Source organism: Mus musculus, chromosome 6, assembly GCF_000001635.26.
Source record: "Mus musculus strain C57BL/6J chromosome 6, GRCm38.p6 C57BL/6J".
Classification (NCBI taxonomy): domain Eukaryota; kingdom Metazoa; phylum Chordata; class Mammalia; order Rodentia; family Muridae; genus Mus; species Mus musculus.
The window spans coordinates 29030547-29056596 of NC_000072.6; the positions used below are offsets into that span (position 1 = coordinate 29030547).

General features: G+C 46.2%; 1 long non-coding RNA gene across 1 annotated transcript; it reads left to right on the top strand.

The window, feature by feature from the left end:
- The first annotated feature begins 407 nt into the window (after positions 1–407).
- Positions 408–8981, top strand: Lnclep. Its single transcript, XR_377380.2, has 2 exons — positions 408–1916; positions 8641–8981. It is a non-coding gene; the product is annotated as a long noncoding RNA upstream of leptin (long non-coding RNA).
- The last annotated feature ends 17069 nt before the right edge of the window (positions 8982–26050 follow it).

Genomic DNA, 26050 nt, shown 5'->3' on the forward strand with positions numbered 1-26050 from the left:
TTAAAGTCTTAATTTCTTCAGCTGTGAATTCTTTCACCTCTAGAGTTTTCGAGACTCTGAACTTAGTGGCCCCAAAGGAACACTTGATAGTGTGTGTGTGTGTGTATGTGTGTGTGTGTGTGTATGTGTGTGTGTGTGTGTGTGTGTGTATGTGTGTGTGTGTATGTGTGTGTGTGTTTGTGTGTGTATGTGTGTGTGTGTGTGTATGTGTGTGTGTGTGTATGTGTGTGTGTGTATGTGTGTGTGTGTGTATGTGTGTGTGTGTGTATGTGTGTGTGTGTATGTGTGTGTATGTGTGTGTGTGTATGTGTGTGTATGTGTGTGTGTATGTGTGTGTGTATGTGTGTGTGTGTATGTGTGTGTGTGTGTATGTGTGTGTGTGTGTATGTGTGTGTGTGTATGTGTGTGTATGTGTGTGTGTGTATGTGTGTGTGTATGTGTGTGTGTATGTGTGTATGTGTGTGTGTGTGTGTCTGTAGTTTGTAATAAAAACAAGTGGAAAAAAGGTTTGGTAAGGGCCAAGCTTCCACAATATCTTTTTAAACAATCTATCAAGTCCAGGAAAGAGAGCCACCCACTCTCAGACCGTGGGTCCTCTCCTCCCTTCTATTTGTTGTGAGAGGAAGATGTTACCCTGTAATTCCATAGTCCCAGATCCCCTACCCCTACGAAGCCCCAAATATTTCTCTAAGCTACATCAACCCAGAAAACAAGGAAAGAGGTGCATTCTCCGAGGGTGGGGCCACTCCCTGTGCTGATCTAGGGTAAAGGGCTGGCTTTTGGCCCCAAGCCCAAGAGTCCTCTTTGCATGCCAAAGACTGCTCCTGCGCTGAGCCTGTGAGGATGGATAACTGCCAGGGTCTGGGCTGGGCACTGACAGTGTTGAGCCTAGCTCTTGGCTCCCGAGCCCACGCCTCCGCCTCAGGGCCAGACAGAGCCCTGGTTTGGAACTCCTTTCCCCACACCCCCTTGAAGCCCTGAGATATCAGCGCTTCTTAACTGCACTTGGGAATGGGGAGGAGTGGTTAAAGGGACCACAACCAAATTGCCTCTCTCAGAGGGAAGACATTTTCAAGAGGCAGAGAGTTCAAGTGAATGAAGGAGTTTCACAGTTGAGTTAATGTGAAGAAGACGTCATCCCAGAGGGTCTTGTGAATGGTTTGTGAATATTGCCAATAACATCTGTTTCCTCCTTAACACCTTAGGGGGTTTGTTTAGAGGGATCCTTTGGCCTTGATTGAAAAGATGAAGCCTGAGAACCTTCGCTTCCCTGGGCCACAGACCCTCCTCACGCCCGAATAGTCTACACCCTGGGTGACAGATGACTTAGTCCAGTCTGGAGGGCAGGGGGCCTACCTCTGTGCCCAGAGCTCCCTTCAAGGACCTCACCCTCAGAGTCCCACCCACCAGCCAATGAGGACTCGGGGAAGTGAGGTCACTGCATCCTGATTCCCGGCCCAACAAGGGAGACTAAGACTTGGAGGGGGTAGTAACTAGCAGATGCCACCACCGATGTTGGTAAAGAAGTATCGAAGGGCAAATGAGTCAGCAGTAGGTTTAAGCAATGAACAGTTGCACCACGGGGTGTTTCTCAAATTCTTGTCTACTTTTAGAAAGTACGCAATGCCATTCAGTGGGCACCGTGATTCTGAAATAGCTGCGAAAATGTTAAAAATGCTGTGGGCAAAGATGTGCCCTCATTGACCTCTTTCTGAAAACAATAGTCCACAATTGTGTGGCGCGCCCTTCAGCAGCCTGGCTGCTCCCTCTGATCCTTGTTGGTGACATGAAGGGAATGCATGAAACTCTCTCTCTGGAGGCTCCTTCCAGCCTCGAATTCTGATACCTGACACTAGGCCCACATTCCTGATACTCCGGCTGCATCTCTACAGGACCAAGACCACCAAGCCAATCGGGTGAGTGTGGACAAAATGTTCTCCCCAATCGATTCTTTGGCACAGGGTAGTTGAAACAATTAGTTAGCTGGCATTGGTTTTCATTTCACAACTGGCGGCTCTGGCATCATCGTGACCAGCGGTTTTTCCCACAGCGGTGTCCTAACATGCTGCATGCCTGGAGCAGTTTTGAGGTGTGTCATAGGCAAGTGGCTACCTAATAACAAACTGTCGAGGCTTTCGAATGATTGATGATCTTCCTGGTTTTAATCAATTAGAACAGATTCCACATAACCCCGTAATGATGCCCAGACGGTTGCTTGCATTCTGACATGCCTCTTTGTATGGAAGACGTTTTGCAACTGGCAGACCAGGTCTGCTTGGAGCTCCAATTCTGCTGGATGCCACGGGAAGAGTGTCACGAGCCATACGCATGGATATCTGTCATCGGAAGCAGCCGCAGGCTGGCCATCGGAAGCCCCTGATGCATCCTTAAACATTAAACCACTAAAGATCCAAGCTCTAGAATAACCCGGCCTAAACAGCCTGCTACCGGCATAGGCTGAGGTTTAGCAAGACAGCTGGTAAACAAGGCAGTTCAGAAGAACATGGAACAAAGGGCCTGCTCATTATGCTGATCCTTGCTCTAAAAAGAAACATTCCACCATGATCTGTTCATCGATGAGGAAGGGAATGGGGTGTGATGCAGTATAGATTGAGTATTTGGGTGTCCATTCCTGTACCAATCAATCATGGCCAGTTTAATACTGTTCATGAGAGACTTTGGGTACTCAGCCTGCGAGCTCGTATTTCCTCCCTCCTGTGGTGCAAAAGAGCGCTGTAATATCCAGGCCACTGAGTTATGGTAGAAATGGTCTATTTCAACCCAATGATAGAGCATTCCACTGCAGGCGTTAGACTGCTCGGAGCACCCTCTCTTGCCAGGACAGGGACTGGTGGCAGCCTGGGATGCTGTAAGCCCTGAGTTCTGGGTTAATGTGGAGCAGAGCCCCAAGCCTATCAATGCAGCATGTCAGTCACACAGCCTCTGGAAGATGAAGTCACACTTCATGATTATAGGCCATTACGATCTGGGGGGTCACTTGTAACTGCAGCACAAGCTAATTTTGTGCTGACTAGTACAATGTTTTATATAACATAGTGACACAGTAATAAAAAAAAAAGTGAGATTTCGAATTTAGAAGGAACTGAGGTAGAATCTTAACACTTGCTGACCGTGAGCAAATTCATTAGGACCTCATTTTGGGCAAACCTAACCTCTTTGCTCACAATATTGGTTTAATATGAAACATGCGACCCAGGATTCATACGCAGATGTTCAATTAGGATGATTTCAAGTTTATGTATTCCACAAAATAGAGCTAGAGATGGGAGGGTGGGGAAAGGAAGAGAGAGAGAGGTGTGAATGTGGGGGTGGGGGAAGTATAATAAAAAGGAGTAATCTATTATTGACATTTCAAATGAAATCAGATATTATAGAAGACCCTGACCAAGGACCCCAGGGGTCAGTGAGCATGTGCAGTCCTCTGTGTCCTCTGCCCCAAGCTCACAGAAACTCTAAAAGGTAGAACAGCCCCTGAGGATGCCATTTACAATTTAGCTTTTCCACAGCCAGAGGAAAGGCCGGGGCTACCTATGGGAATGATCACGGACGCCTTCCACATATAAAATACAAGGAGCAGGCAGCGTAGCGAGAGACTCTTTGCAGCTTGTTATCCTGCCGCTCCAGCTGAGGCCTCTCCCTGAGGTCTGGTGGGCTAAACTCCTCTCTTAAATCAGCTTATTAGTAGTATCAGGACTCCTTTGGCGGGCTCAGCCAGGATCCAGGAATATTCTGGAAAGTGAACTATAAAGAAGAGAGAGCAGCAGAGTGTCCACAAGACAGGAAGGGACTGAGGAGTCCCTCCCCTCCCCTCATCCTACCCACCAGCACATCTTTCCTTCCAACTAAGCCTGGCCTGGGGAAAGCAGGGAGGGGGCCATTCTAATCTGGTATGGCCTTTCCCTCACTGTGCTTGTTGCTGTGGAAACCATCAAGGTCCAGGGTGCTGTACCAACCTTTGTTTGAGTTAGTGAATTTGGTTAGTCTTAAACCCAGTATTCTTTTTCTTCTCTCTCTCCCTCTCCCTCTCCCTCTCCCTCTCCCTCTCCCTCTCCCTCTCCCTCTCTCTCTCTCTCTCTCTCTCTCTCTCTCTCTCTCTCTCTCTTTCTTTCCTATTGGTCTTAAAGATTACTATTAAGAGGCTGGAGAGAGGGCTCAGTGGTTAAGAGCACTGGCTGCTCTTTCAGAGATCCTGAGTTCAATTCCCAGCAACTACATGGTGGCTCACAATCATCTGTAATGGGATCTGATGCCCTCTTTGGGTGTGTCTGAAGACAGCATCAGTGTACTCATATACATAGAATAAATAAACAAATCTTTAAAAAAAAGATTTCTATTAAATCCAGCATTCTATAAGGTGCTAATTGATCACCATCTTCCCCCTGAAATGTCACATCCTGGTCATGAACTTGGAATTATAAACATTTTCTGCTCTGCCCCTTTAGACTCCTCAATTTGGCCTCTGGAGGGAAGCTCCCTGGGGTGTGCCACTCAGGTCAGACAGGAGGTAGCCTTTGATGCCTTATAACCTTTGTAGATAGATAGATGATAGACAGACAGACAGACAGACAGACAGACAGACAGACAGACAAATGGCCAGTCCAGATAGAGCACCCAGCACAAGCTTGGGCAGCATCGGGAGCTGCCATCGCTCTGACTCTGACTGTGGATTCCCTTTTCTCTTGTAGACCTAGCTCCTAAGAGAATTCCCACGGCCATCAAGTAACTCTGATCTCTAGAAGATGGGTGATTCTTCTGTTTAGTTTATGAAAGTATCCATTAAACATTGTGGATGATGCTCAGGGGTTATATGTGAAAATGGAAGTAAAATTGTGAGATGGAGTCGGGGCGGGGGCAGAGGGTGGGGATGGAGACAGGATGGGTAGAGTCAACCTTTGTTTTGATCCAGATCCGAGATCATACCCTGGCCCTGCTTAAAATCTGTACACTGAGTCCGGGACCATGAGAGGAATGAGCAAGGGGTAGTATTGTGCTAGAGACCTTACAAGGCAGGGACTGTTACCAGACATTGTTATTGCTGCTGTTCTCACTATTTTTCTTCTTTTTGGAGGGTGAAATTATCCAGATACTCCTGGCTTCTACTTCAGGGCTGAATTGGCTTTGTGTCCAGCAAGAAGAGAACTTTCTGGAAACAGAGCTTTGAGGACTCTCTTTTGTTTTGTTTTGTTTTGTTTTGTTTTGTTTTGTTTTGTTGGTTTGTTTTTCTGAGACAGGGTTTCTCTGAGTTGCCCTGGCTGTCCTGGGACTCCCTCTGTAGAACAGGCTGACCTCAAACACAGAGATCCATCTGCCTCTGCCCCCCAAGTGCTGGGATCAAAGGTATATGCCACCACACCCATCGAATACTGTTTTTTGTTTTTTTAAATCACTTTTATCATGGGGAGAAACTCCATTCTGACAGGGGAGTGTGACTTCGCTCACTGAGTCTTTTAAATATAAAAGCTTTATAGCTGAAGTGAAAATTGCCTGTAAATGCTGGGTTGTGTGCAGTTACAGAGTCTGCAGCGATGGTGGGGGGGGGGGGAGGCCTTTGTTTAAGTCTCCTTGTGATGTGGCATGGCTTCCAGGGAAGGAGCTGATGTCTGGATTATAGCACACTACGCCTGTTGCTTGGAAGCTGCTGTAGTGGACAAAGGTTGGAAGGTTTAAAGAATCTATGAACTGTGTCTCTCCAAAGTGTGTATGTTGACTCCTTAATCCATGGTGTGTCTTTATAAGGATCATTAAGGGGTTGGTAGTTAATGCTACATAAAGTCATAAGGATAGACTTTTATAGAAAGAAGAAATGAAGGCTTGAGGATACCAGGTATAGGCTGGAGAGATGGCTCAGTGGTTAAGAGCACTGACTGCTCTTCCAGAGGTCCTGAGTTTAAGTCCCAGCAACCACATGGTGGTTCACAACCATCTGTAACAAGATCTGATGCGCTCTTCTGGAGTGTCTGAAGACAGCTACAGTGTACTTACATATAATAAAGAAGTAACTCTTTTTAAAAAAAATAAATAAAGGATACCAGGTATGAATGCTTACAGAGAAAGAGAAAGGGGGAAGGGTGTGTCTGGAAGCCCAGAAGACAAGCCTCAGCAGAAATGCAGCCTCTGGGCCCCTCCATCCCGGGCATCAGTCTTCTTGTGAGCAAGCAGAGCTTGGATTTCTACTGTTGAGCCGTTGGTCCCTGGGGTTGTTAAGGCAGCAGCTGACAAGGCAGGCTGCAATCCAGACTGCCTATGTTCTGTTCTTTTCAGCTTATTGGTTAATTCTGCAGATAATTAACACCTCCCCCCAATTCTGCACCCCCCCCCCAAGCCTGCCTGAGGTTTTTCCACATTGCCCAGTCATCTGGTTAGGAAGCCAGAAATTTGGGCCAGGCAGAGTGAGTCAGAATTTGGCACATTCCCATAGGGGGTGACAGTCATATCACACATGAGTGGGTCTCAGCTCTGCCAGCTTCTACCTGCCTCCAGCAAACGTGGAGGAAAGTCTTTACCATTCTGTGCCTCGCTGTTCTCATCTGTAAAATAGGGCAAGCACATCGCCTTTCCTTGTAAGATTACAGCGATGTAAAAATAGGCAATGAAATGAGCAATGTGACCATTTCACATTGTGCTCAGGGAGCACAGCTCCTAGGGAGCACAGCACTCAGGGAGCACAGCTTCCAGGGAGCACAGCTTCCAGGGAGCACAACACTCAGGGGAGCACAGCACTCAGGGAGCACAGCTTCCAGGGAGCACAGCACTCAGGGAGCACGTCGCTCAAGGAGCCTGCTGCTCAAAGACCAAGCTAGCCCAGGAACAGCCTAGCTCAGTGACAGGCTGCTCACTTTGGCATGAGGTGATAGAGACAGGGATGGATAGGGTCTATCCTCTCTAGGTGACCTGCACTATGATGCAAGAAATGGCACCAAGTTCTTCCCCCAGGTGAATCCCTGTCACCCCGTTTCCTAAACATGGTGGTCTTTTAAAAGAGAATACTGTGCAACTTGATAAATAAGATAATGAAGTCAGGTTTCCCAGAGAGCCCAGCTTGCAACAAGCACTCAATAAATGGTAATGAGCTCTCTATGTAAAGCATTTTTCTATGTCACCCCTCAGAGCCACCGTGGACACCGAATTGAGGCATAATTTAGATACCATTGATAAGAGAAGCATTAGGTAGCCTCAATAACAAACTTGGTTTGGGGCTGGAGAGATGGCTCAGTGGTTAAGAGCACTGCTCTCAAAGGTCCCGAGTTCAATTCCCAGCAACCACATGGTAGCTCACAACCATCTGCAATGGGATCCAATGCCCTCTTCTGGTGTGTCTAAACACAGCTACAGTGTACTCATATACATAAAATAAATAAATATTTAAATACATTTCAAAAAACAAATTTGATTTGGGAATCTGGCACACCCCAACAAGTGGACCTTCCTGACTGTGGATCTTCTGGCTATGTGGACTGGTGTTTTTTTGACTTCTTTGTTTTCTGTTTTTCAATATTTTTCCTTTCAATGTGCAAGAACATTGGTGTGCTGGAAAGGAGTGGGCACCAGGCATAACTGCTGATGGGAAGGTCCAGATGGGCAGTGTGGTCAACAGGGCTCTGCTCACAGGCAGAAGCTGAGCTCTTGGGAGTTTGCTTCCTCAAATCAGCTCTGTGACAGTAGGGACATTTGCTCTGTGACTTATTCCCAGGGCTTCTTTGACAAAATTGTCTTCAAGGTCTCTATTTTCACATTCTCCAGGATCTTGATAATGGGAGACTCAGGGAGTGGTCACTTTGTGTCTCTATGTCACCATCTACTTAAAAAGTACTATATAAGCTGTTCTCTAATGGCCTGCTTTGTACCTACCAAATAGCAGGCTTTTCAAAGTCAGATGAAACAAAGGGTCAATACACAATTTAACCTTATCACAACACTGGTTGCTAGGGAACCCTTCTGTAGAGATTAGTGATAACAAATGCCACTGTCTTAGTCACCGTCCTATCACTGTGAAGAAATATCATGACCAAGTCAACTTTTTATAAAAGAAGGCATTTAATTGGAGACTTGCCTACAGTTTCTGAGGTTAGTTCATTAGCTTCACGTCAGGGAGTGAGGGATTGTGGCTGCACACAGGAGAAATAGCCAAGGGGGTGTGGGAGGAGAAGAAGGAGGGCAGGGGAGGGGAGAGGAGAAGAGACAGAGAGGAGGAGAGGAGGAGAGGGAGGAGGAGGAGAGGAAAGAGGAGAGGGAGAAGGTGGAGAGGGAGGAAGGGGAGAGAAAGAGAGAGAGAGAGAGAGAGAGAGAGAGAGAGAGAGAGAGAGAGAGAGAGAGAGATTGACTGGGTCTAGTATGGTCTTTTGAAACCTCAAAGCCCACCCCCAAGTTACACAGTTCCTTCCACAAGACTTCACCTCCTAATCCTTCTCAATTAGGACCACTCCATGATGACTAAGCGTTCAAATATCTGAGCCTATAGAGGCCATTCAGAATCCAATCACCACACCCACAAAGACTGAGAATGAGAAAGGGATTCGAGAAAAAATATTCTCCCACTGGCCCAGGAAAACCAGTCATGAGTTACAAATGTTCTAGAAACCTCATACCTAATTATAATTTGCTTTCTGTTTCTCTCTACAGGCTACAAGGAAGTGAGTCCAAGAACCAAGAAGGCAAAGTCTCCTTTAGAGGTGTTGGAAGGGGTTGAAAAGGGTCCTTAGACATCAGAGATCAAGGCTAGAGAGCAGTTGTAGACAGAGAATTCTGAAAAAAAAAATGACACACACCTCAGGAAGTTGAAAGATTCAGAGTCGATGGACTCTACCTGGCTGAAGAAGAACACAATAGGACTCGGAGATCCTGACTGACACTCACCTGTGTGTCTGTGTTTCCTTCAGTCTGCATATCCTATTTTGAATTGATATTTGAGTTTAATATTCTTTATTCTTAGTTGCTTTAATAAAAAGTGCTGTTTCCATTTACTTAAATAGTACCAATGCCTTCATTATGACTGCCTTTGGGGAGACAAGCAATTCAAACCAGGTTGGTTCTTGATACCTGGCTGTTTCAGGCCCAGCTAAGGCTCTGCAGAGAAAATGGTTTGTAGAGCACTAGTGATGGGGATCTATGGCATTCTCACAACAACTGTCAGTGTTTGATCAACACTTACGAACAAGACATATTCTAAGAGCAGAAAGCTTTAAAAGTCGGCAGACACAGAGCACCAAAGTCCTGGAGATGAATGAGCATCAGTGAGGGGCATCAGACAACATTCCACAGCGATGCCACCAGCTTTAGGCACAGTAACAGGTGCTTTAGTTGATAGTTGCTGAGATGGATGAAAACAGAGCAATATCTCTCTCTCTCTCTCTCTCTCTCTCTCTCTCTCTCTCTCTCTCTCTCTCTCTCTCTCAAACAATGTTCAGTGTAAATGCAAACCCTTTGAAGTTTCTAAGAGCCCAAGGGAGATCCTTGGAGTTCTGAACTATCCCAAGACAGTTCATTTGGTTCAAAGGTGAACAACAATGTTGCACTCTCAACAAAGGCGACAAATTACTGTATCAGAAATTCCTGCCCATCCCTCATTCCCAACCATCTTCTATTAGTTGGGTGCCACGTGACCTGAAGGAAACGTTACAGTTACCTCCCATCCTAAGCACAGTAAGAGCTAGCACCCAACATCTCTCTCTGTCTCTCTGTCTCTGTCTCTGTCTCTGTCTCTGTCTCTGTCTCTCTCTCTGTCGCTGTCTCTCTCTGTCTCTCTGTCCCTCTCTCTGTCTCTGCCTGTCTCTGTCTGTCTGTCTGTCTGTCTGTCTGTCTGTCTCTCCTTGCCCCCAGAGGCAGAGCCACAAGCTGGGCAAAATCTGAAAGCAGAACTCCCCTGAACTCTGTGTGAGCAAGCAGCAGCCAGCCGGAAGGGGTGGAGCCCAGGTGCTTTTAGTCAGATGGTCCTGCAGCTCAGCCAGCAACATCTTTGATTGCTATAATCACAGCAGAGGGGAAAGAACCTCTGTGAAGCTGGATTTTGAGGAAGTCATTTTTCTCTGGGCCATTTTCCTCAGTTGAAAATGTAGGGAGTTGGAAACACTGTCCTCTCTGATCTGTCATTCTACAGTTCTGTCTTATAAATAAATAAATAAATAAATAAATAAATAAATAAATATTCATTCCAATAAATACTAAATGAAAAGTTAATAGTTGCCAGTAAGGATTTTATTTTATTTTGATTTCTAATAGAATCTCACTGCATTGTCTGGGCTGGTTTTGGGGACACTATGTAGACCAAGCTGACCTCAAATTTCTGATGATCCTCCCGCCTCAGCCTTCTGTGTGTCTGGACTACAGGTAATTAGATGCTCTTGCCAGTAACTTCCTATCCGTCAGCTTACCAGCACGTCCATCCACGCACACACCAGCTCCTGTTGCCTTGTACTGTTGTCTGGGATGACTGAAGTAGGATTTGGATTCCCCAGGTCCTGGAAAGAACCCAAGGACCCTGTACTATAGTGGCTAATGTCATGTGGCCATGGTGTCTAGATTGTTGGCCGAGCATCACTCAGGGTGTTTTCGTTGAGAGGGTTAGTGAGGTCCACATTTCAGTCAGTGGGCGTTAGGACAGCAGCTTGTCCTTTACAGTTGGGTGGGCTTCATCCAATCTGAGTGAAATAAATGAACAAAAAACCAAACCAAGCAACCCTGACCCTCCTTAAGTATGAGAAGACTCTGCGGAAGGCGCCTTTCTGTGGCGCCTTTCTGTGTCGACAGTGCACCCTGCAGATTCTGAACTTCTTAGCCACTATAGTCTCAAAGTCAACTTCTAATCATATATACCTTTATATACATGTGAGTGTGAACATGAACCCCCTGTGATTTCTCTAGAAAACTAACTCCTATATTTACCCTTAGAATTGTAGAGCAGACCACTAGACCTACTCTCGAAACAGTACATAAGTATGTAAGTGTAAAGAGGGGACAGTGGAGCCCAGCCAAGGTCATCGCAGAGCAACCAGATGCCAAGTCCATGTCTGGATCCCTTCTATCCATTTTCTGTAAATTTATCACTCACTAATATACACACACACACACAACACAGACACAAATGCACACACATACACCACACACACTTGCATACACACAACACATGCATACACATACACAACACATATATACATAAAACTCATACACACATGCACACATACCACACATGCACACGCTCACACACACACACACAGAGTTATCTAACATCTTAAACTCTGTGTGTGTGTGTGTGTGTGTGTGTGTGTGTGTGTGTGTGTGACTCTCTTTCTACCAGCTGAGCTCTAAACTTGAACTCGGGTCATCAAGCTCAGCAGCAAGGACATGAACCATCTCATCTGTTGCCAGCCTCCTTTCTAGCACCCAAGGTTGACATATTTGCTTTATTAAAGGGAAAGTTCACCTGAGCTAGCTTGGCCCGTATTATAGCCACTTAGTCTTGGTTTCCACCTATCTGAGAGCACCCAGCTAGAGAGAGGCCAGGAGGCGTGGCAACAGAAGACCTAGGAGTTTGGAAACATCTTCTTCAGTCCAGTCTCAGGACCCACCAAGGAAATGGAGATAGCGACACCTTCCTCTACAGCTGAGCTGAGAGGCTGAGAAGACGATAAACACAGAAGTGTGCTTGTGGAATAGAAACACGCCAACAAAGTGTGGGGGGCACTTCCTGCCAAGCACTTCCTGCCAAGAGCTGTACTAGAGGGCAAAAAGCTTGGAGGAAGTATGTAGCCAGCCCCCTTGGACTTGTCAGTCTAGAGGGTGAGGCACAGGGGGCGGTTAGAATAAAATATGGCCAAGTTCTACTATAGAGGTATATCCAGGGCATGTGGAGCCCCAAGGGGACTCCTTCCTCACCCTGTGGAATTGGAGAAGGCTTCCTTCAGGAAGAGACACTTTGAAGGCTGCACAGCTTTAGCTAGATAGGAAAGAAGAGAGAGATTCTGGGTAGAGGCCTGCTATGTAAAGAGCATAAAGAGACGTTACTTCCGGCTCAGACTTGCCAGGCTGTGGGCAAAGAGAGAAAGTGATGGATAAGGATCACACCTCAGGCCATAGAGAGTGGGGAAGGAATGGTGGAGCATGCCCTGTCAACTTATCACCCCAGCTTCAGCATCCCTTTCCTCCTCACACTGCCTAGAGCTGCTAGCTTGGCCTCGGCTCCAGCACTCCAGGCACAATCTGTTGGAAACTTCTCCCTTCTGCATACCATGTGAGACCATGTACGTATGGGACCCTCAGACACACATAGATCTAGGAATGTCTCAGTTACTTTTCTAGTGCTGTGAAGCAACACCATGACCAAAGCAACTTATAAAACGTCAGAAAGGGGAGCCCATGACCATCATGACAGAAAACAGGCAGCAGGCAGGCAGGATTAGCGCTGGAGCAGTAGCTGAGAGCTCACATCTGACCTAACAAGAGGCCTGGCATAAGTTTTTGAGACCTCAAAGTCCACTCCTAGTGACACAGCTCCTCTAACAAGGCCACGCCTCACAATCCTTCTCAAACAGTTCTACTAATTAGGAACCAAATAAGTATTCAAAAATTTGGGCCTACGGGGACCATTCTCATTCAAGCTACCACAGTGGATGTGCAGAAACGATAGGATCACACCCTCGGTTTCCTAGTGGGTGTCGGTGAGATGGCTCAACTTGTAAAGACACTTGACAGAAAGAGTTTCCACGTAAGTTTAATCCCTAAGACCAACAAAGTAGAGAACCAATTCCTTCAAGTTGTCCTTTGACTTCCCACTAGGTATGTGGGTTTGAATGTGAGCCCGTACATACACGTATGTAGAGAGAAAACAAAGTGGGGGGCACATGCCACATGCACACACACACACACACACACACACACACACACACACACACACACACTGCTTGGAGTTGCTGGCACAAAGTTGCCATAGCCCCTCCATAGCAGCACAGATTCTCACCACCTATAGCCCCAGCCTACCCAGAATTACGCAGAGTTTCCTGGGCCAGTCAGCTCATCCTGAGTGGATCTCAGCACCACTCTTTGCTTCTTGCTGCTTGGCTCTGCCATGATTTTTTGAGCTGGGAACATTCGGGAGCGCAGACCAAACAGCAGTTGACCTGTGCTTCCATACCCTGCCCCACCCCGCTTTCCAACTCCTTTCTTCATTTTTTTTTCTTTTTTCTTTTGAGAACACTTAACAGCAAAGGTTAATCTTTGAAGTCCCTAAAGATTTGAACTTTCCGCAGAATTGGCTGCAGCGTCTAGTGGGTTAGAGTCTAATTGGAGTAGAGCAGAAGCAAGAAGCTGTGCTGGGGAGGGGAGGGAAGAAGAGGCCACAGCAGGAAGCCACCAGTCAGGCCAGCATCCTCTAGCAGACAGGGAGAAAGAAGTGATACCCAGAGTATGCATGCCGGGTAGGGAGCAGGGCAGTGTGACCCAGGGCGGATATAAGAGAACAGGGGAAACTCAGCACTGTGGTCTGAGAGACTGACTGTGGTTGGGTGGTCCTTCCATCACTCCTAATATCCCAGGCAAACCAGGAAACTACCCAAGCTCCCCAAAGCACCTCAAAGTCTCCCTTGCCACCTCCCAAGGTCTTTAGATCATATTCAACTTAACTCTGCTCTTTGGATTTTATGTTACAGTCAAGCCAGCCAACCACACTGCCCCTGGGGCCAAACATTCCTATCCTTCTCTGGCAGGAACTGCATGAAGGCCAAAGCTGAATTCTGTGAGGACAAATGCACATGAAAAAATAAGTCTTTAATAATGGAAGCAAATCTGGTGGTACATTCTTGTCACCCCAGTATATAGGAGGCCAAGGCAGGAGAAAGGAGACCTGGAGAGCTAACCTGGGCTACAAAGTAAGGCAAATAACCAATCAAAAAGTGCTTTCTCTTTGTTCTTGCCAACTCTTTGGAATAGATACACATTTGTTTAAAAATTCAAAAAGCAGCTAGTTCCATGGGTAAACTGCTTGCTGTCTAAATGTGAGGACCTCAGCACCCATATAAAAGACCAGCATGGCAGTGCACACCTATAACCTCAGCACTGGGTGATAGGTGGGCAGAAGTGGATCCGCAAGGCTTGCTAGCTAGCCAGTCTAGCTGAAACTGGGAACTCTAGGTTCGGTGAGTGATCCTATCACAACAAGAAAGACAGGGATTGATGACAGAAGACACCCAAACTCAACATCTGCTCCTACAGACATGTGCACAAGAGTGCAATACACAGAGAGAGAGAGAGAGAGAGAAAGAGAGACAGAGACAGACATAGAAAGAGACAGAGACAGAGAGACATTCAGAGACACATAGAGAGGGACAGATAGACTGACAGAGACAGAGCTCAGAAGCCCCTTTCACCAGTCTCTTTCTTAGAGATGTGGAGATTACTCCCTCTAACTGCAAAGCAAGATGGCATCCCGACTCCTAGTTTTAAGGTGAAAGAGGAATTTAGCTATGAACCAAAGATATATGAAGCTTATTAGCTGGGGTTAAAGGTGTGGAACAATGATGGAAAACTTTCTTACCAGGTGTGACATTATGAGTATGAACCCCTTATCATAGCAAGCAGTTAGGAAATACATGCAGTTCTGGGATACACTGTAACAAATGCTGACAGGTGCAGCCTGAGGACTCCTTTCCATGGTCCTGAGAACAGGTTCAGAGTGGGGCGGATCTGCTGCGCTGTGCTGAAGATGGGACTCCCAGCTGGCTGTGTCTTAGTGGGTTGGCAGCACTGTGCCTGTGCCTCCCACTGTTGAATTTTTCTTAGTGAACAATAAGCTGTTCTCTTCCTCTTTTCCTTTCGGGGGACGTCTTCTGAGCTGGAAAGATTTTTGTTTTTAAACCCAACCCCCCCCATGAGTCCCATGCTACCCTACTCCAAGGATGAACAAAAAGAGAATGGCAGGGGGAAGATGGAGAGAGCTGAGGGACAGGGCATGCAACCAGGCCAAGGTCAGTCAGATAAAGAGTTGGACACGGCCTGGAAGAAACAGCCTAAATTGGCCCTGTCCTAGCTCTTGAACACCCCCCACCCCCCGTAGGCCTTCCTCACTGCTCTGGCCCAGATCTCTGCCAGGTCTGCATTATACCTTGATTGTTAAATCTCATCAAGTAATTCTTATCTCTCTTCATACAGAGCCGAGTGCCATCAGTCCTCTGCAGAGGGTCCCCATGATGAAGCGCATTCATGTGGAGCCATTTGTGACAGTTTTTAAAGAATTGTTTTTATGGGCAAAAACTAAAGTGTAATTTTTATTTTATTTTATTTTAGTTTAGTTTTTAGTTTTTCCTACAAAGAAATAAGATGTCAGGTAAATATTTCTGTGAATTTGCTGGAAACGCTGGATTGGCTTAAGAACAGGAGTTCTTTTGAACATTTGGCATCTGGGCAAACTGGGATAGGAAGTGTTGATGGCTAGCTCCTTCATCCTTGCTCCCTGCAGCTCAATGGGACCCCACAGAGGATGAGCCACGCCACCCTAACTCTGTCCCGATCAGTTGGGGTGCATTGGCTATTTGGTTTGAGCTTCTAGACTTCGATTCTCAACACAGCCTGTATTTGGACCCCTTAGGGTGCTTGAAAGGGATACAGGCTAATGAGGAAACCCCATCCTAAGGTGTCTGCCTTAAACGGTGCCCCAAACACGAGGCAGCGTCTTTCCTTAAAGATCCCAGGGATTTTAAGGGACTTCTCAATGGGTCACTCAGTCAGCGGCTGCCTGTGAGTTCAGAGGCCTTGCAATGATGGCTGTGAAGTCAAGACCTGGTCACTGTAATGCCTGGAGGATTTATTTATTTATTTATTTATTTATTTATTTATTTATTTATTTATTTATTTTGGTTTTCTGAGACAGGGTTTCTCTGTGTAACCCTGGCTGTCCTGGAACTCACTCTGTAGATCAGGATGGCCTCGAACTCAGAAATCTGCTTGCCTCTGCCTCCCAAGTGCTGGGATTAAAGTCATGTGCCACCACTGCTGGACTGCCTGATTCTGAAACCTGTGATACCTGGTACCAAGCCAAGGTATTCTGATCTTATTGTGTAGGGCTAAGACTAGGGTCCCAGGAACTTCTACAACATAACCAGGGTAAGACGGGAGACTGTCAGAGACTCAACCCGGGGCTCTGCTGGACAGAGTGAATTCACTGACCCGTGAGTTCCTGCTTTCTCACTTTGAATATGAGAAATAGCATTGACCACCTCGAAGCATTGCCTGCACCTGGCTTCCTCCCTTAGTACAGTGTGGGTTAACGTCTTAATCATTCTTCCTTGTCAAAAATGGCAAATTTACCATCAGTAATTAACTCAACTATCAATAGAAATTCATTTCTTATTAATGCAGAAGTGCTGCTTCCGGAACCGTGGAAGAAGATCCCAGGCTTGCCTGTTCGCCTTGCTCCTGTGGCAGGTGTCACTCCAGTGGAGTCAGCCCTTATCTCATAAACTCCTGTCTCCGGAGGCCAGCTCCTTCGAATCAAATTAGAGTTAATTAAATCCTCTCTAAAATTCACTAGGGGAACTCACAGCATATACTGAGAGTCCTGTCAGGCGTGATGGCACACTCGTACAATCCCAGCACTTGGGAGGTAGAGGCAGGGGGACCAAGAGTTCAAGGTCATCCTCTACTTAGTGAGTTTGAGATCAATCTGAGCAACAGGAGACCCTGAAACAAAAAAAGTCTTGGGTGCAAGAGCCTATTACAAACAAATGAGTCTTTTCTGTTACACACAATCACATTTGTATCATAATGTAAACAGGAAGCCATTTATGAACAGAAGAACTGAGCCTCAGAGTTGACACTTTGTATTCTAGACCCACAATGTGCTTTTGGCCCTGATCCTTTCTCTTTCCAGCCTCTGCGTGCTTGATGCTATTTTGAAAGGTGTGCTTGGAAATGCTGCTATTACCTCTCCAAAGCATGCAATTTCATAGCTCACACTTGCCACCAGTCTCAGCTGCAGGGGGATGCAGATTCATGGCACTGCGGGATGTGCCTGAATCATTTAAAGACGCTCCTTTCCCTAGAGTGCTATCTATCACACTTTCTGCACCTGCTCTTGACGCAGCACTCTGTCCTCTGACAGGTGCGGAGCAAGGTAACAAAATGGATGTAGATTCTGCCTGCCTGCTCAGAAGCACCGGCGGTCAGGATGTTTAGATAACTCACGTGTGTAACTGACTCCAACATGCACTGCAGAAGATACCCTACTGGGGCTCAGGGAAGGCAGGCTACAGACGCTAGTATGATAACTGTGTTAGGAAGAGCAGGGATGGATAACAGGGGCAGGAAACGTCCTCTGATGCCGAACGGCTCAGGGTGTGAGAAGGCAAGAGTTGGTTCCTAGAGACCTTGGGTTACTTTCAGAGTAAATAATTCTTTTCTTCTTCTTCTTCTTCTTCTTCTTCTTCTTCTTCTTCTTCTTCTTCTTCTTCTTCTTCTTCTTCTTCTTCTTCTTCTTCTTCTTCTTCTTCTTCTTCTTCCTCTTCCTCTTCCTCTTCCTCTTCCTCTTCCTCTTCAAAAAAAGATTTATTTATTTATTTATTTATTTATTTATTTATTTATTATTTTATGTGTATGAGTACACCATTGCTCTTTTCAGACACACCAGAACAGGTCATCAGATCCCATTACAGATGGTTGTGAGCCACCATGTGCTTGTTGGGAATTGAACTCAGGACCTCTGGAAGAGCAGTCAGTGCTCTTAACCACTGAGCCATCTCTACAGCCCTGAAAGATTATATGTACAAGTGAGGTCTTTGGTCAAAAGGTATGCTTCTTTTGAGCATTGGGCACATGTTGTTCACAGCCCTCCAGAAAGGATGCTCAATGTACCCTTGGCCATGCAATACAACGCCACTGTCTTAATTGGAAAACAGGAGCAGGAGTAGATCATTTGTCCCATCAGCTCAGTAAACATTTACTCTGTTCCACTTCTCCCCTTGGACTGGAGTGGATGTGTAGACACGAGAGCACACAGTGCTGCCTTCTGGAGCTCAGCCAGCTGAAAGAGGCAGTCCACAGTCTAATAGATAGGGAAAACCAGGGCTCCCTGAAAGCTATAGCAGGTGTCTGTCTGTCCTTTCTAGTTCCTCTCTGTGAGGTGTTCACCCCCATGGGATGACTCACACCATTCTACTTGGTCTTTGGGGACAGGGACGTCCCTGACTCTTTCAAGAGGCAGCTAAATGTCTAGTTGCTCATGGACCAACCACATTCAGCCATTTTCTTTGTTCCGGTTTCTTCTCTTCCCAGCCATTGTCTTAGTCAGGATTGTGGTGAAGAAACACCATGGCCAGAAGCAACTTGAGAAGGAAAGGGTTTATTTGGCTTACATATCCTGACTCCATCGAGGGAAGTCAATACAGGAAGTCACTGAGCAGGAACCTGGAGACAGGAGCTGATGCAGAGGCCAGGAAAGAATGCTACTTACTGGCTTGCTCAGCCTGCTTTCTTACAGAATCCAGGACCGCCAGCCTCGGGGTGGTCCCATCCACAATAGGGTGGGTCCTCTTCATTAATCACTAATTGAAAAACACACCCAAAGGCTTACCTACAACTCAATCGTAGGGAGGCATTTTCTTGGTTGAGGTTCTCTTCTCCCAGATGACTTTAGCTGTGTCAAGCTGACATAAAACTAGCCAGCACAGCAATGGAGGGATTTCTAAGCTTGGTGACCCGCCTCCCAGCATTCCACATGTGGCTTCACTGGGCCTCTGCAGGACCTTGGGTAGGAAAACCGTTCCTGGAAGCTTCATCCAGGGAGCTCTAGCAGTAAGCATCCAAGGCCTCAAAACTGTGCGTGCTTGTCGGGTGGCTTTTAGAAATGATCCTAAAGAAATAAACACAAATATCTGCAGAGATTTATCTGCGAGATTATGCATGAGAGCCTTATTTATGGGAAGAAAGAAGACCATTGAAAATCTTCTCAAGCTTCAACCAAAGGGATTGGTTAAATAATTTACGGCACATTGGTACAATGCAGGCGTCATAAATTACACTACAGAAAGATACTTAAAGTCATAGTCAGAAGCCCGAGACAACTGCAAATATTATGTACTATGTGATCCTATTGTGATGGAGAAGAGATACATAGAGAGACACAAGATGAGAGAGAAGTTATGAATCAAGAAATAAAATATTTAAAAAAAGAATATAAAATATTTGTGATTTCAGGGTAGTGCAATTATCAGAAATGTGAATTCTCTGGATGTTCATTACATGCATATCAGAGTAACAGGCACCTTACTTTTAAATTCAGTATCTCCCGGGCACATACAGAACAATGATGTGCACAAAGCAGTGTCTTAGGTACTGGAGAGCCACACCTTCTGCAGGAGAGAGCAGCTCCTAACTGCTGGACCAGCTGCTCAGCCAGAGCTCCCCCTTCCCCTGCCACCTCGGGTCATGCAGCAACCCCACTGCTTATGTAACCAAGCTGCAGAAGAAATGCACTTGGCAGCCTCAGCCCTGGGCAGACAGATCTTCTGACTCCTCAGCTCCATAACAGACCATAATGGGACAAACCAGAACTGATGGTTGCGTAAAAGTAGGTAGGATGGACTTTTTTGGCTGCTGAGTTCCACTCTGCTGAGCAGGCACATCCCTGCCCTGCTGGTTACCCAGCACACGAGTAGCTAGCTGTGCTTTGCTTCCAACTCTCCTGCTCTGATGAATAATTAACTCTCGCAGAGTCTTCACTTGTAATAACACAAATGATGCTCGTAGCACCATAGGTGTTCCTGCAATGTCCCATTACAGAGGAGGAAAGAAGACAGAGAGAGCATGGCAGCTTACCCCAAGCCATACACCAATAGATGGAGAAGACAAGACTCAACCCAGGCAATGTGGCCCCAGGTCTGCCCTCAGCAGCGTGGCTAATAAGCTCTTTCTGGTATTGTTTCCATGGTGATTTTCCCCCCTAGGAGTGCTGAATCCCTTCAGGATATGAATTACATCCTTCATGTTTATGGGACCAAATAGAACCCACTGTAGTAGTGGGCACACTGTACGTACATTCCCAGGGACTTGCACCCCAGGGACTTGCAGCCTGCCTTCCCTTCCCTACCACTTCAATAGCCATTTCTAGTGGCTGGCAGCTCCTTTCTGGGTGACTATGAGACTGGAGGATGCCCCAGATGTGTTTTCTCAACTTCCAAGAGGGCTTAAGGCTTCTTGCAGCATCTCTAGAACATCTTCCCCCAATGACTGCTCAGTCCTGGGTTCTTGGAGCCATCTCTGCATTTGTTCATGGCCCAGAACACTCTGACAGCAAAGGCTCACCAGTTACAGTATATGGCTCAGACAGGAGGCAGCTGCAGCTCCCTTCTTGGTGTGTATATATCTTCCTTGATGCTTGAAGGCTGCTACCAAGCCAGGGCTTATTGGAGGAGACACACAAAGCCGGGCCGCCTCAGCATGACGGGACTTTGGGTGATTTTGCTGGTGGCTTGCTTCCTTGCTTTTTCTAACTCTCTGAAACAGACATGAAGGTTTTGGGGTAAATTAAATAAAGAAAGTGAGAAAAAGTGATTGTTCTTACTTTGTCCCTGGGTGGCAGGCAGTGGATGGGGTGGGGGTGGGGGTGGGGGGTGGAGCTTTTCTCCCAACCTTGTGTAAACTGGCAGCATCCTGTGACTTCCTCAGACTCCTGTCTGATGTCTCATCCCGACTTCCTTATTTAATACCTTCCACTGTAGAGTAGTTTGCTGGTTCTTACAATTCTATCTTCAGGAGAAGTTGCTCACACCTTCTTGATGGTGCCTGGATCCACAGCTCCCTCCTTCGTTCCTCACTTGGACTTCAGCCCCATTGACTAACATATACAGCCTGAAGTCCTGAGCACCAGATGCATCTTAGCCCCGCCCCGCCCCGCCCCTTCACATTCACCTCCAAACTCCTGTAGCACTGAGTTCTGGGTTTTTCTTTCCAGGTGGGGCATTCCGCTATCAGGGCAGGCGTTCTTACCTTCGAAATGTCTTTTGGGCATGTCTTGAATGGTTTTCATTTTCTTCTAATGTAGCATTGTTTTTATTTGCTGTATCTATTTGTCAAAAGGTACTCTTTAAAATGCTTTAATATCAAACGATCTGAGTAATTTATAAAGAATAAAAAAAATCACTCAGCTCACCATTCTAAAACTTTTTCAGATACCATATTCAAACATTAACCAGTTCATAACTCACCTATTACATGCCCTGCCTGGTGTGTCTCTCTTGGTATCTCATAATGGGAGTTTGGTTTCAACAGAAGGTTTGGTGGGGCTGGTCAGCCATAGTAAATCTCTTTTCTCCATCTCCAATGTCTTCCCTTATTCGCCTGAGCTCTGCTGAAGCACTGCCTGTATGTCGCTCGCTTGAGATTGCAACTTTGGGGTCTAGCCTAGAACCCAGCGCAGGGCACGCCCTCGATGAAAGCCCTTGGATCCAGGAATGGAGAAACAAAACAAAACAAAACAGATAATTTTTCATAATTAATCATCTTGATTTTAGGGTCCCATCCCCAACGATAGTCCTCCATATCTCTCTGCCAGTTGACTCTTCCAGAATGGTGGTTTGAGCTCAGGGATCCACTCTTTTGCTTTCAAATGTCCCCACTGGCTGACTCCCTGGCGTCCAATGCTGGCGCTTCCTGTTATCTGTCCAGTAGAGCAGGCATTCCTTCCTGTGATGGCATGATTACAGGAAGAACCCCAATCTCTTCACAACTCCCTGCATGGCTACAACTGAGCAGTCTCCTTCCCTAGCAACCTTGGCCTTCAATAAGAAGCATCAGGCGAGCGATTGATAGGCGACACTGGGAAAGTGGTTGCCTCTGAGGCTCCACTCTCGTTTGCTGTTCTGTCACCATGGAAACAAACGAGGGTGGTCCAGTTACTATCTTGACTGCAGCTGGCAGTCAGTTGCCACTCAGGAATAAGGCTATGCCATTGATCCACTGAACCGTGATCTGGAAACCTGGCTGTTGTTTCAAGCCTTGGGGCCAGTTTGCGGTGTTACTCATGACTCTAAGATCGTGTGCTTGCTGCAGGAAGAGACAGCAAGGGGGTTACATTTAAAAAGCCCCCAGTTTAGCTATAGGCAGGCCAACAGGTGTAAAAATACTCACTAGTAATGGGCTGAACTCATGGAGGTAGCATTAGTGAGACACTGTAACTGTTTTTTTAAAAATCACTAAAACGTTTCATTGATTGCTCATCATTTAAAAAAAGAAATTCCTCAGTGGAAGAGGAAGAGAGGAGAGGGGAAGGTCACAAGGAAAAGACCAGAGGGAAGGAGGAGAAAGCAACCTCAATGCTTCATGAGCAACTTGGGGTACTTCCTGGGGAGCATCTCTCAGAGTCTAGGTGGGAGAGCAGCCCAGGCTAAAATGCCTACAGTGGCCTGCTAGAAAAAGGTGCAACCATTTGTCCAAAGGACCCCCTTCCACCCTCACTTCTTGTTATTCATTAAACAGGTACACATTCTCTCTCACAAGGCCAGCCAGGACCATGGCATGGCCCAGATACGCCTGTGTGCTAAACAGGAAGCCCCACCTTTGTCGTCATTCCAGCACCCAGTGACTAGATCTAGCATTCAATCAATGTCTGGGCCATTGAGAGACAGCTGAGCTGACTGGCTTGCTGAGAGATGGAACCCACCCCTGACTACCTTGGCTATCCCTGAGGCCCACTCCGAGTGATGAGGAGACAGTAGAGTTAGCATGCTTAGCAGCTCTGGGGTTTCACAAGCTAAGCCTCACTGGCTAACTCTCTCGTGAGAAGAGCAGACCCTCCCCAGGTAAGGGCAAGGGTGAGTAGGACAAGGCTCGGTTGGCATCAGTAGTGCCTTTCCACTAAGAAGGTCTGTTCAAAGCTCAAATCGCCCAAGCAGAACACGATGAAGTGGAAATTGGTTTTAGAGAGAACGAAAGAAATTAATGTCTCATCTGTGAATGAGCAAAGACATCAGGCAGAACTAGAGAGAAACGGGTGAGACCTGGAGCCAGGAGTGACCTCTGAGTGTCTAGTTCCCTGGAGGCTAGCAATCTGACACCCCTGCCCAGACTTTAAATATCACCTACTAGTGTGAGGACCAGATGCTTGCAAGGTACCATCCATTTTGCAACCTCGGGGCCATAAGCGCAAGGACATAAGAAAACAACATCAAAAGGAGAGAATTCACAATGAAGCTACTGCGTGAAACTGCACCTGCCTTCCTTGGGGCTCCTGGGGAGAAGAGATAACTCAGTATCCTTAGTGCTTAAACCACGGTTACTTGCAGTCAATTGCATATGCAAATTGGTACAATCTCTAAGGAGTGTAACTTGGCAATATATTTCTATTTTGAATGCACATACCCTTTGAATGATAATTCTACTTATCAGAATTTCTCCCACAGATAGACCCGCACAGGGATCAAAGAAGTGTATTTAAATATATTAGTTACAACATTACCTATGTAACAATGTGGTTAGGTAGATTATGGTACATCCGTAAAATGGACTACACACTGACTGTAAAAAGAGAGACTCAGGCCCATGTACAACAGAAAGAAATTATATTCTAGATATATTAAGGGAAGGAAGGAAGATTAGTAATGGTTGAGAATAGATGATAGGAATGTGAAGATATTTTAATGCCATTTTTTGGGTAAATGTATAGTGGAGATTTAAATTTTTCCAAAATATAAAAAAAATTAAAGGCAAGAATTGAGTAGTAGCATGAATTAGTATTGATGTTTTGTTGTTGTTGTTTTTGCTTGTTTGCTTATTTATTTATTCACTTTACATCCTGATCACTGCTCTTCAGCCTCCCTTCCCACTCTGAGAGGGTGGAGCCCCCTCCCCTTATCTCTCCATCCTGGCACAACAAGTTTCTGCGGGGCTAGGCACATCCTCTCCCACTGAAGCCAGACAAGGCAGCCCAGTTAGAAAAACATATTCCACAGACAGCTTTAGGGATACACCTCGTTCTAGTTGTTGGGGGACCCACATGAAGACCAAGCTGCACATCTGCTACATATGTGTGGGGAGGCCCAGTTGCACCCAATGTATGTTCTTTGGTTGGTGGTTCAGTCTCCGAGAGCCCCCAAGGGTCCAGGTTTGTTGACTCTGTTGGGTCTTCCTGTGGAGTTCCTATTCCTTCTGGGCCCTCAACCCTTCCCCCCAGCTCTTCCATATGAGTCCCCAAGCTCCATCCACTGTCTGGCTGAGGGTGTCTGCATCTGTTTCAGTCAGCTGCTGGGTGGAACATCTCAGCGGACAGTTATGCTAGGTTCCTGTCTACTGGCATAACAGAATATCATTAATAGTGTCAGGGATTGATGCTTGCCCATGGGATGGGTCTCAAGTTGGGATGGTTATTGGTTGGCCATTTCCTTGGTGTCTGTTCTATCCCCCAGTACAGATATTTTTTAAAGGAAATATATATGGAAAGGTAGAACACTAACCTAGAAAGGATACGGTGAAAACGTGTTATGGTAACTAAGGAGGGTTGGGCTTAGAAGAAATCATGTCTTTGTGTCTCTTTGTCCCTTTGGAGGGTTTTTTTTTTTTTTAAGTTGGGCATCGTATCAATTGTAGTTCACACTACTTAGGAAGCTAAGGCAGGAAGGCTGAGAGTTCAAGACAAGACTGGACAATTCAGGGAGACCCTGTCTCAAAAAACTAAAAGGGGCCAGGCTGCAGAGGAGCTCACCTTTAATCCCAGCACTAAGAAGGCAGAGGAAGGTCAGCCTCTGAGTTTGAGGCCAGAGTGAGTTCCAGCACAGGCAAGGCTACACAGGAAATCCCTATCTCAAAACAAACAAACAAACAAACAAGGAAAAAAGCAAAAACCAAAACCAAAACAAAACAAGAAACCAAAAAACAAACAAACAACACAACAAAACAAAGAAACTAAAAGGGACTGGGCATATAGCAAAGTGGCATGGTGTTCATCTACTGTGCCCACAGTCCTGGGCTGAAATCCCAGTACCACATAAAAAAGAGAAAGGGAGACAGACAGATAGACAGACAGAATATTGAAAAAAGTAAATTTCATCTAGATTTTTAGTGTTAGATGTCATTTCTTTCTTCTTTATTTTATTTTATTTTTTAAGATTGGCTCTTATGTAGCCTGGGTGACCTCTCTGTTCCTCTTGCCTTCACCTCTGAAGGCCGTGATTACAGGTGTGTGCCTGGACACTCAGCTAACTTACTCTTTGTCAGCGTTGCTCAGTTCAGGCAGGGTCCCTAGGCAGCAGTTCCCCTAGTGTCCTCTAAGAAGGTGGCATTGGGGTGGCTTAGCCGGAGGCTGTCATGCCCTTCAAACAAGCTAAGCCTTTTTTCCTAGAACAAAGTCACAAAGATGTTGGGGACAAGGAAACTTGTTTACTTATGAGTGCTAAGGCATATAGACGAAACATAAAATTAATTCCTTCCCATAGGATAAAAAGCTCTCTCTTTAGGAAGCAAGTCCTGGATTGGAGCTTGCTCAAGGGTAGAACACTCATGTATCCTGCTCAAGGCCCTGGGTCCAACTCCTTGTCCAATCCTGAGGAGGTGGGTTGCCCATGTGGACATTTTCTTTTTCCTTAGCATACATTAATTGTGAAGAGTAGCATGTTCCTTGTAGCATGTTCCTAGGTGAACATATTTTTATCATAGTCAAGTGTGTCCCGCTGTCCTCTCTTCCCTCTTTCTCAAATGGTCTTCATGGATATTTTTTAAATCATCCAAGCATGGAAATGAGGTAAAAGGTCAGAGTCCTTCCTAATTACACTCCCAGCAGTACATTGTATCTCCATGTAAGCGTGCGTACCTGCTCATGCGTGATCTGGAAACGCATGCCATTTTGTAAATGTTTTTTGTAAATGAGTCAAGCTTGTAGTACTATGCTGGCTCAACTCTCCCGGAACTGTGTAGATCATGCTGGCCTTGGGCTCGCAGAGATCCGATTCTCACTGCTTGCCACCCCCAACGGCTGGGCTGAAGGCATGTGGCGCCTTGTTTTGCCCGTTTTGTAATCTTATCCATTGTCATTTACAATATATCATGTTGCTGCATCATGAAT